The 10,255-nt window shown below is 36.8% G+C and overlaps 2 pseudogenes; one reads left to right on the forward strand and one right to left on the reverse strand.

The window, feature by feature from the left end:
• Positions 1–431: 431 nt before the first annotated feature.
• On the forward strand, positions 432–2,321 carry LOC141842660 (pentatricopeptide repeat-containing protein At2g29760, chloroplastic-like; annotated as a pseudogene).
• Positions 2,322–2,477: 156 nt separating this feature from the next.
• Positions 2,478–9,585, reverse strand: LOC141842900 (fimbrin-5-like; annotated as a pseudogene).
• Between the last annotated feature and the right edge of the window lie 670 nt (positions 9,586–10,255).

Raw genomic sequence — 10,255 nt, forward strand, 5'->3', positions numbered from 1 at the left:
GAAAATCAAAATAATTAATTTTTTTCATCCTGAGTCAACTAATGATAGGACGAGGAGATCGTGAAAGGCTCGTATTTGAAGGTAATCAACTAATATAAAATATAACAGTAGACTCACAACTTCTAATTCAATTTAATAAATTAAATTTATATTTGAACTAACTTAATTAATTGATAATTTTAATGAGTTTGATCGTTTAATTCGATTTAATTGATATGTAAAGTACTAGATTTGATCATTTCTACGCTATTTATGGAGTATAGTTAAATTGATTATGATAAAATAAAATGGTAGAAGATAATAAAAATTTGAATACTTTTTTTCATAATAATTAACTGTAATTTTTTAATTTATTTTTTATTTTTAAAAAAACATTTCCATGCTTTGCGGCAGCTATATGTTTATGCAAAATCTTTACAGTCTAGCAAAGGATGCACCCGAATCCGCCCGTCCCCGCCCGCATCCGAACCGCCTCCCCTCTCGCCTTCCGCCACCTTCGCCGCTGCCTTACCCGCCTCCTCGTCTCCGGCGAAATCCGCCGCGTCGCCTCCCTCCGCCGCGTTGCCGATCTCCTTGCTCTCTCCCCAGACCACCCTTCCTCCCCCCTCATCTCCCGCCCACTCGCCCGCCTCTACTTCCATCTCTTCCCCTCCTCCACCACCTTCCTCTACAACCTACTCATCCGCGCCTTCTCCGGCAGCCGGCGCCATCCTGGCGAGTCTCTGTCCTCCTTCGTTTCTCTCCTCCTCTCCTCCTCGATACCCGACCGTTTCACGTTCCCTTTTCTCGCCAAGGCAGCCTGCGGCCTTCCCTCCCTTGCCGAAGGCACCCAAATCCACTCCCAGGTGCTCAGACGAGGTTTTGAATCTGACATCTACGTGCTCAACACGCTTCTTTCGATGTACTCAACGTTCAAGGACATGGTCTCGGCTCAGAGGCTCTTCGACTCGAGCTCTCGATCGGCGGACGTCGTCTCCTGGAACACAATCATCGACGGGCATATCAAAGTCGGCGACTTGGAAGCCGCGCGTGAGCTGTTCGATGGAATGCCTGCCAAAAACGAGGTGTCCTGGAGCTCCATCATCAGTGGCTACGTAGGGAGAGGCGAGTTGGACATCGCACGATCGTTGTTCGATAAAATGCCGGTGCAGCGTAACGTTGTCACCTGGAATTCCTTGGTGTTTGGGTTCACAAGGTAGGGGTTGTTGCTGGTCACCAAGAAGATGTTCGATGATATGCTTGTAAGGGAGTCGATGTCATGAAATTCAATGGTCTTTGGCTACGCATTGAACGGGGAGATGGATGCTGCAAGGGAATTGTTCGATCAAATGCCGGAAAGGAACGATGCATCTCGTGGAGTTGCATGATTTCAGGGTATGTACAAAGTAATCGGTTTGCAGAGGCATTGTATCTCTTCAAAGAGATGCCAATGGACAATTTGATAAAGCCTAATAAAGTAACAATGGTCAGTGTCCTCTCTCAGCTTGTGCGCACCTTGTAGCTCTGGAGCAAGGCAAGTGGGTTCATGCTTATATTGACAGAACCATATGACCCTGGACAATGAACACAATCTTGGAGCTGCTCTGATCGATATGTATGCTAAGTGCGGAAGCATCGAGACTGCGCTGAAAGTGTTTGAATATTTGATCGACACAATGTTTCTAGTTGGAATGCTTTGATAACGGGTTTAGCTGTTAATGGGCTAGCTTCGCGAATCCCTTCATGCATTTCAACAGATGTGAGATATGATCTGAAACCCAATGATGTAACCTTTCTTGGTGTACTAATGGCTTGTGTTCATGGAGGGTTGGTATGTGAGGGGCGCCAATACTTGAGAGAATGAGAACGGTATATGGTATTCAACCTGAAATGAAGCATTATGGGTGCTTGGTTGATCTATTAGGTCGAGCTGGACTGTTGGAAGAAGCAGAAGCTGCAGTCAGAAGTATGCCGATGAAACCAGACATCATGGTATTGGGAGCTTTGCTTGGTGCTTGTAGGATTCATAGAGATGTAGCAGTCGCAGAGCGAGTAAAGAGTGATGTTCTCCAGTTGAAGGCCAAGCAGTCTGGTTGCCATGTTTTGCTTTCAAATATATTTGCTGCTGCCGGCCGGTGGGCTGATGCTTTCGAGATGAGGAACTCACTGAAGAAGACCGGTATAAAAAAGCTTCCTGGTTCTAGTTCTGTCGAACTAGATGGAATTGTGTATTAGTTGCTATTCGCCCGGGCCTGATGAATGCCTTACTAGATTACACTTGCTCTGAAGCACATACATGCTGAAGTGCTGTGCAGGAAGAGTAGTAGATGGAATTTTTCTTGAAGTTGAACAATTTTGTGCAAGTCTGACAATAAGCAAACTGGATGTTCATCCAAGTATATGAAAAGTATTTGATATACAGAAATATGCAACAGATGTTTTCTAACAAAAAAACACATCCAAATTAATACAATACCTTTAATTCTACTGTTCTTTAAAGAAAAATGTCTACAAGCTAAACCATCATGACCATTGTACTTGTATGGCAAAATATTACATGCCAAGAAACTATGTATATATCCATAGCTTATAAGCAGAAAATTGGAGCTTCCAATCAGTTATTTGAATAAATTGTCAAAGAATAACTATTGGAAAAACAACTACCCATTAAAGATATTGGCTGCCTATTCATCTTCCCTGCCACCCAAATGAAGCTATATATGCAGGGGGAAAAAAACACAAAGAAACTTGTATTTACTGTTGGGAAAAAAAAATTCTCGAAGCACAAATGTATGAAGAAACTTGTATTATCTGCCAAAAACTTCTAGAGCGAAGTGGTCCATTTTGTTCACCTTCCAAGAGCCACATTGTTGTTCTCTGACTGAGGGGTATCAGGGGTAGCGTTGTCGATGGTCTAGTCAGAAATGTTGCCTGCAATAGCACTTCCTTCTCTGTCTGATGGAGCAGCAGGTTGTGTGGGAGAATCCTCAGGGGAGAGTTCAGGAACATTGGAATTAGCCTCCGATGGTTGGGAGTTTCGCAAACTCCAGTACATGATGCTGGCAGTGAGAGTGAGAATCATTTTCTGGTTTACCTGTTACAATTCAATGGATGTAAAATTGGATATGTTTTAGGGTATACAAAGAAAAAAAAAACTGAAAAGAAAATTATTGATCATCATCAATCTCTTTAATAACAGTCTCTTTGATTTATACAACCTGTTTAATCCAAACCCAAAATCCACACTTTAATAAATGAGTCCTAATTTGCACATGATCCATTTATAAATGAATTGACCTATTTAATTAAGCAGGTTCATAGATTCATAAGTCATAATGGATCATATCATATGATCTGTTGAATTAAATGAGTTAGGGCATGTGACACTATTCGTTTGAAATACAAACTATATCTATATGACCCAAACTTATCTAGCTCCAACCCAAACCCGAACGATTGTGGGTCAGGTCGTGTAATAGGGTCGTGTCAACTTTTACCAACCCTACCAGCAACGTGTATCATTGAGAGAATCAAAATCTTGGTACTAAATTACCTCAATGATATCCTCAGGCAACAAAAAGACAGAGCAGCCAAGCTTTCGTGCAACACTGATGATATATGTGGCATTCAACTTCTTCTCTTCATCTACATCCAGTTTATGCAAATTGTAGGATTGTAAAGTAATTTATACAAAATAAAATTCATCCAGCAAAAAATATATAGAAATATAGTAACTAGATGAGTTTACCATTTTCTCCCTTTGTAACAACTTTCCAGTTTACAGCTCTCGGTTTCACAGCACTAAGGAGTTCTAGGAAAAATAATCCATTGGAAAAGTTTCTATCCTGCATAGGTGAAAACAGGAAAGGAAATATAAGCCTGAGGAATGCAATGCTGATAATGAATACTACTAGCTGGGTTAAACAACGACTTGGAAACCTTAAAACTATCCATCTGAGGAGTTCTGTTTGATCCTTCAACTTTGCCGTTGGCCCAGTTAAGAATATCAGCATCTGTTAGTTCTTTCCCTTGGGAGTGATATCGCAAGTTCTTCAGAAGTTTAAGAATATTGAACCGCATCAATTGCCACAAATAAGCTGAAAAACATGTGGATATGTCAATACTTATTTGATAGCAAATCTGGTTGCCATCTTTGAGATGATAAAAACAAATCATAACTGAACTGTTAATAAATCAGAAATACCACTATCTGAGAACAATTGTAAGATGAGACTAAATAATTTATTATCATATCATAGTGTTCAAAGATAACCAATAGTTTTTAAGATTAGATTTAAAGACTAGAGTTGGAGGTACAAGGGTGATGCTGATCATATAAAACCCTAGTTGAAGCAAAAACAAAAAACAAAATAGCGACAGGAATTTCAATAGTGATATAGTGCATAAAGTTTGATGGAGGAATAAGAACCATACAGCCAACCTCTAATTAACATAACTTAGTGATGTTAACTTTGGACAAACTAAATATCTAATTTCCCTATTTCTTCTTATTTTGCAATTTTCTATTTGTTGTTTTCCTGACTAAGGGACCATTAATACTATCAAATTTGCACAGTTAATATTGAGATTTTTCATCTTGTAAGTCAGAGATCAATTTCAGAAACATTCCTGTATTACAAACTTCAATATATTCTATGTAGGTCTTTGGCCTTTGCTCTCCAAAAAAAAGATTCTGTTTTTCCATGTTTAATAAAGACACCATATCCCAAATAAATTCGAGAAATTAACCTTCCAAAGTTGCACCAAATTCCATGATAAGATTAGTTATTTAGGTTTTGTATCTGAATATGACTTGCTTAATAAAATATGGAAAGCAATTCTGAAAGTGGATTTTCTTTAAAACAAATAAAAATATTATTAAAGGGAAAAAGGACATATGCAAAACATACTCAAACTGGAATGAACTTACAGAGAATGAGCTTCTTATTTCCTTGGACAATGTCATTACCAGCAACATTTACAAGCGAAAAGTTCAACTTTGTGCCAATCCTTACAACTTGATTGCAGTTTTCTACCTTTCTAAATGGCATCTTAATTGGGGGCTTACTTGCTTGCTTCCAGTTTACTGATCCAGGAGATACTTTGTCTAGTACTTCCAGAAGAACCCATCTGCAAAAATCATATCATCAAACACTTTCCAGATAAGAAAATTTATAATATCAAAATGATCTTACCCATTCCTGACATCCTCAAAAACATTATTAACATATGTAGCAATACCAAGACTATTTATCCATAATCTAAAAGCTCTCTCATCTAAGAAACCTGGATATCATCTGGCATCATCTGAGACAAGGAGATTGGCTTAGCATCAGCGGATAGACCATTCCTGCAAGTCAAAAGCCATTAATGTAGCTAAGCAAGATGCATAACCTAAAAAGAACCTTAAAAGTACAGATCAAAGATTTTGGATATGAATTTTGATGTAGCTTCAATCTTTGCAAGTTAAATTCAAGGATTTAAAAACAATAAGGAAGAAACAGTTTTTTTTCATCCAAAGCTTCAATGGCCTACATGATCAATGTTTTACAACGTGAAAATGAATACACAACAGAGTCAAAAGTTGACAACAGTTACAAAAGCAGCATTAATCATACTAGTTTTGAATATAACTGACTAAAAAATAAAAAATTCTAAAAAATTTAGTGTCCTAACTGACATCACTGCCTTTTTGAATAGATCGATTAACAGAAAATAACTGCAGAAAAGAAGTAAAGCTAGAAAAACATTCAGAGACTTGTTTCATAACCTACAGGCTACTACAAGATAATACATGTGAAAGGATAGAGATCATAAGCATGTTTAGGTCAGCTCTCTTAATTTATTCTTTGGACTAAAGAAGAAATTTACATGACTAAAATTGCTAAATTTTACTAGTAAATTAGACAATAGCGTATTTTGATTATTGCGACTTGGTTCATGGTTCTAATTAGAGCATCTAGATAACCAAGGATATATACATTTGTAGCAAAAGGACGGCTCAAAAGAATCAAGTCTCACTTCCTCAAAAAGTAGTGTGGAATTAGATTAGTGGGATCATGGGTTCCACTCCCAGAATCATGTTGAAAAATCATTAGAAATAGAAATCCAATACTAGAGACCCAATGCAGTTTCACATTAAACAGTTTCACCTTGAAATCAATGCAACAAAGACATGATATTCATAAATAACTGATTTGGGTTTGTCAACATGACATTTATTTAGCTACTGAAATTATACTAGGATGACTGGTGAAAATGTTGCGTTCTACTTGATATATGTAGATGCTTTAATGCCTAGCAGATCTTTTTTTAAACAACAAGGTGTTCATTGGAACATTAAAGCAGTTATTTCCTCTCAGAGCATATAGCAGGGGATATGTGTAGGGTGCTATGGTGGTTGGTGTTAGAATAGTGCATATATACTAAGGCAAATACAAAATCCAGAAAGTACAGGATGATGAGGTGACACAGTGTAGTGAGTATAGATTTGGATTGTACAACTGCATGATCCTATGAGCAGAACTGACAATGTGACACGAATTGTCGGTTACCACCTATTTCCAATGGAATAGGAATTCTGAGTCAAGACATTGTTTAACCTTGAGATTGATGAGAATACAGAATAACTTCGGTAAGGACATGTGTACTTTAGAAGGCTGGTGGGTGGCTGGGAGATGCAGGTGAGATTGAGACTTTCTCTTTCAATTTTATGTTTCTTGTTTTCATGTGGCTAACTATTTCTTAAAAATAGTTTTCCCTTATCAGTATATTTTTTTTGCTTGCCTTTCAGTAAAAAAAAAGATCTTTGGAAAACATAGGTAACATGAAATGAAGCTGCAAACCCTCACCTATGCTGGAATATTTGAGCAACAAATGCAAGATTCAGATTAGGAGAGCCTTCAACAATATCCTTTTCGCTCAAGTAGCGTTTGCAATCCAATTTCTCAGCTTGTTCAAGTACTTTTTTTGCCCTTTCATTAGGATCTTTAACATCTAAAATGTCTGTGTTGGCATGCTCAGGTGCAAGAGCTTTAAGAAGGTAAGCATATGCCTCACCGTCCTGTATATAAAGTTGATCAGGTAAAGATGTCAGAGTTTTCATTGTGACCAAGAAAAGAGGTTTAACAACCAAAAAATCTTAAAAGTCATACAGTGTGCACAATTTACAAATATTCTTATACACAACATACAGCCCGTTTTTTTATTTATTGTGATGATCTATACCTTCACATCAGAAGAAAAATTTGACACAGTTTTCTTGTATCCTGCTTTCTTCAGATGAAAATTCATCCATTTTAGCAACAATTTCTCAGGTGATAAACTGACAAGTTCGTCAACATCCTGTAGTTGTAAACATTAATATAAACACATGGTCAAGAGTTTCACCCAAATATCCATATAAATACTATTATATTAAAGTAAAAAAGTGTAGCTCATGACCTGACTATCATCTATCACCTCCAACAGTTGTGGTGTCTTCTTGAGATTGAGATCTGCTAGGAGTTGTATCTGAAAAATGATAATCGAGGAAACTAATATATCATGAATAATGATAGCTAATTAGTTTCCCTCGTGATGGAGAAAACTTGCACAAAACTCTTGTAAGTACAAATAAATCTAAATCATTGATTACTAGCCTATCTTGTTTAGCAAATGAAAGCACTTCTAATGTACAACATAGAAATAATAAATCCTGTTCCATACCTTTATAATTTGAGAAATCAACCCCAGAACCAAATGAGGCTGCAAAAATTTTTTTTTAAAAACAATCACGTGAGTTTTCATTAAGGAAAACAAAAATGTTAATATGTTACAGAATTGATAATCTCCCACAAATAAATTAGAGCATTACAAAAAAGAAAACATGCATTGGGATTTCACATACAACTAGGAAAGATAGAAAGGAATTAATTACTATATGTAGTTCCTCATTGCTTAGAATGTCTGAAGTTCAAAAAGAACATCAAAAGTGCATTCAAAGGTATATGTGAAAGCACACAGGGTTGGGAAACATTACTGTTATGTAAGAAAAAAAGGAAAATAAGAACTAGCAGGGGTAAGATTAGCACATTACCCATGATTAAGGATTGATGATATGTATATTACATACAAAGAAGACTTGGCATGGTCTATTAGAATGCTTTCAAATGATATTAACTGGCACAACATTTTTCACTTACCCGCCCTTCAACCAAGTCCTGTGTTCCAATATTGACAACTGTGCACCCAATAGCCTTTGCAGAGTTGAGGCAAAGAGTGTGGTTTTCATTCCGTTCCCAGGGATTGAGTACTCTTTTTGTATTGATTGCCCTTTCATCTATAGTATTTGGTACCGCCACATTGATCAATTTACTATCGAAAACACAAAATGCAGAAAAATTAATATATTCAATTCAGTAAATTTGACGAAATACATACTATCCATATTCAACACAATGTATGAAATGTAGCCACAAAATACAATCTTGCCAGAGGTGAGGATGAACCAAATTTATTGATTTCTCTTCTTCTATCAGATTGAATATGGCAAATTAAATCAACAAAAACAGGACAAAGCTAGATAATGAACATTTTTTTGTATCATTTACTGTAAGGTATAGGCAGTATACCATAGGAGAACACCATCTCTGACATGATCAAAAAGGTCATTAGTAGCAGGATCCAAAGGAAGATATTTCTTCAAAAATGAGTCTTCTCCAAGGTAACTATTGATATGAGCCACATAAGATGACTTTTCAGATTCGTTAATGGTATGCAAGAGTGTAGTAGTAGCTGCCTTCAAGAATGATGAAGAATTCTTTGCTTGACCTAATTTAGCTGCTGCTCGACTTAGTAGATCCAGATATGCCTGCACAATCATTTATAAAGCTGTACTAAGTCAAGCTTGAATAGCTAAGATAAGGAAACAGGCACCACCTTGAGGAAAGATTCAGTCTTAGTTCCTGATTAGTTTCTGGGTAGGACTCACTTAACGTCTCTGCAATCCCTTGTTCGGTAACTAAATCTTTCAGGCCCTTCAGCTTTGCCATCAGTGGGGGCAAGTTTCCTACACTGACATGTCCTGTCTCCTTCTTTGCTGAAAGAAACTATACAACACAAACTAATCCGATAGCAGTTCTCAAATCAAAATAAAAACAACTACAAAACGAATTAGCTTACCTTAGATTTAAGACCTCGTAGCTCCACTTGAGTGAACTGACTGTGGAGCCACGGATCAGAGACGATGACTCCGACGAAATTCGACATTTTTACTTGGAAATTATTTCAGCACGTTATAAAGATTGCTCAATACTCGATTATCAGATGGAAATGCCTGTAGATGGCGAAAAGATCAGCTCATAATCAAGACGTACGAAAATCTCAAACGTCTTCTCGCGTCACAATTCTCATCACAAAGTATCCAAAGATCCCAACTTCCTCCATTCCTGATCCTAATAAGAAGAATCGAATCGGAAAACAACATCATGCAAGGGACATGATGATTCGGAAAGGCGTCTAGGAAAAATCAAATCAAGAGGCTACATACCAACCTGCCGAGAAGTACAAAATCACATCTTTTTCACTCCTCCTGCACTTATTCTCATTGCCGATTGCTTCTTCGCCCTTATCGTCGTCGCTGTTCGTGTTCTTGGCGATTGAAGTTCCGAAAACGTGGGAGGAGAATGGCGAAGAGGCGGTGGGGGCACCCTTGGAATCGACCCTTGGAATCACCCGGCCGAAAGCTAAGAAAAGTTGTTGAACTGGAGCATTCCGTCTCTCACTCCTTTTTTGTCTTTACCGTGAATTATACCTTACTTGTTACTGGAGAAAGGCTGGCAGCGGGCCGTGGCCCACGTGTCAGTAGTCCGGATTTGTACCTGCGCGGAATAACTACAAACTTTTACTAGAGAAATTGATATTTATAAATATATATTCATAAAAATCTTCCTTATTTATCAAATATTATTATATAAAGTAAATCCTATGGTTGATTTTTCAGTATACTGAAGTAGTCATAAAAATCATTTTGTAAAATATTAAATTAAAAAAATATTCTATAATTATTTTTTCCCAGTTTTTATTTTATTAATTTGGAGTTATATTTTTTCTAGTTCAACTTCCATAATTGTTATATGATATCTTTTTGTTCAATGATTATTGGTTTTAGGAAAAAATAAATTAATATTCATCTGGTATTCCATTTCTATTTTTAGAAAATTTTATAAAGTTATAATATAATATAATATAATAATTGTTTCTAATCTACTGTAGAATAATTATCAGTTTAAAAATA

This window comes from Curcuma longa, chromosome 12, assembly GCF_044706935.1.
Source record: "Curcuma longa cultivar G26 ecotype Majalengka, Jawa Barat chromosome 12, ITB_CL_G26_1.1, whole genome shotgun sequence".
NCBI classification, from domain to species: Eukaryota; Viridiplantae; Streptophyta; class Magnoliopsida; order Zingiberales; family Zingiberaceae; genus Curcuma; species Curcuma longa.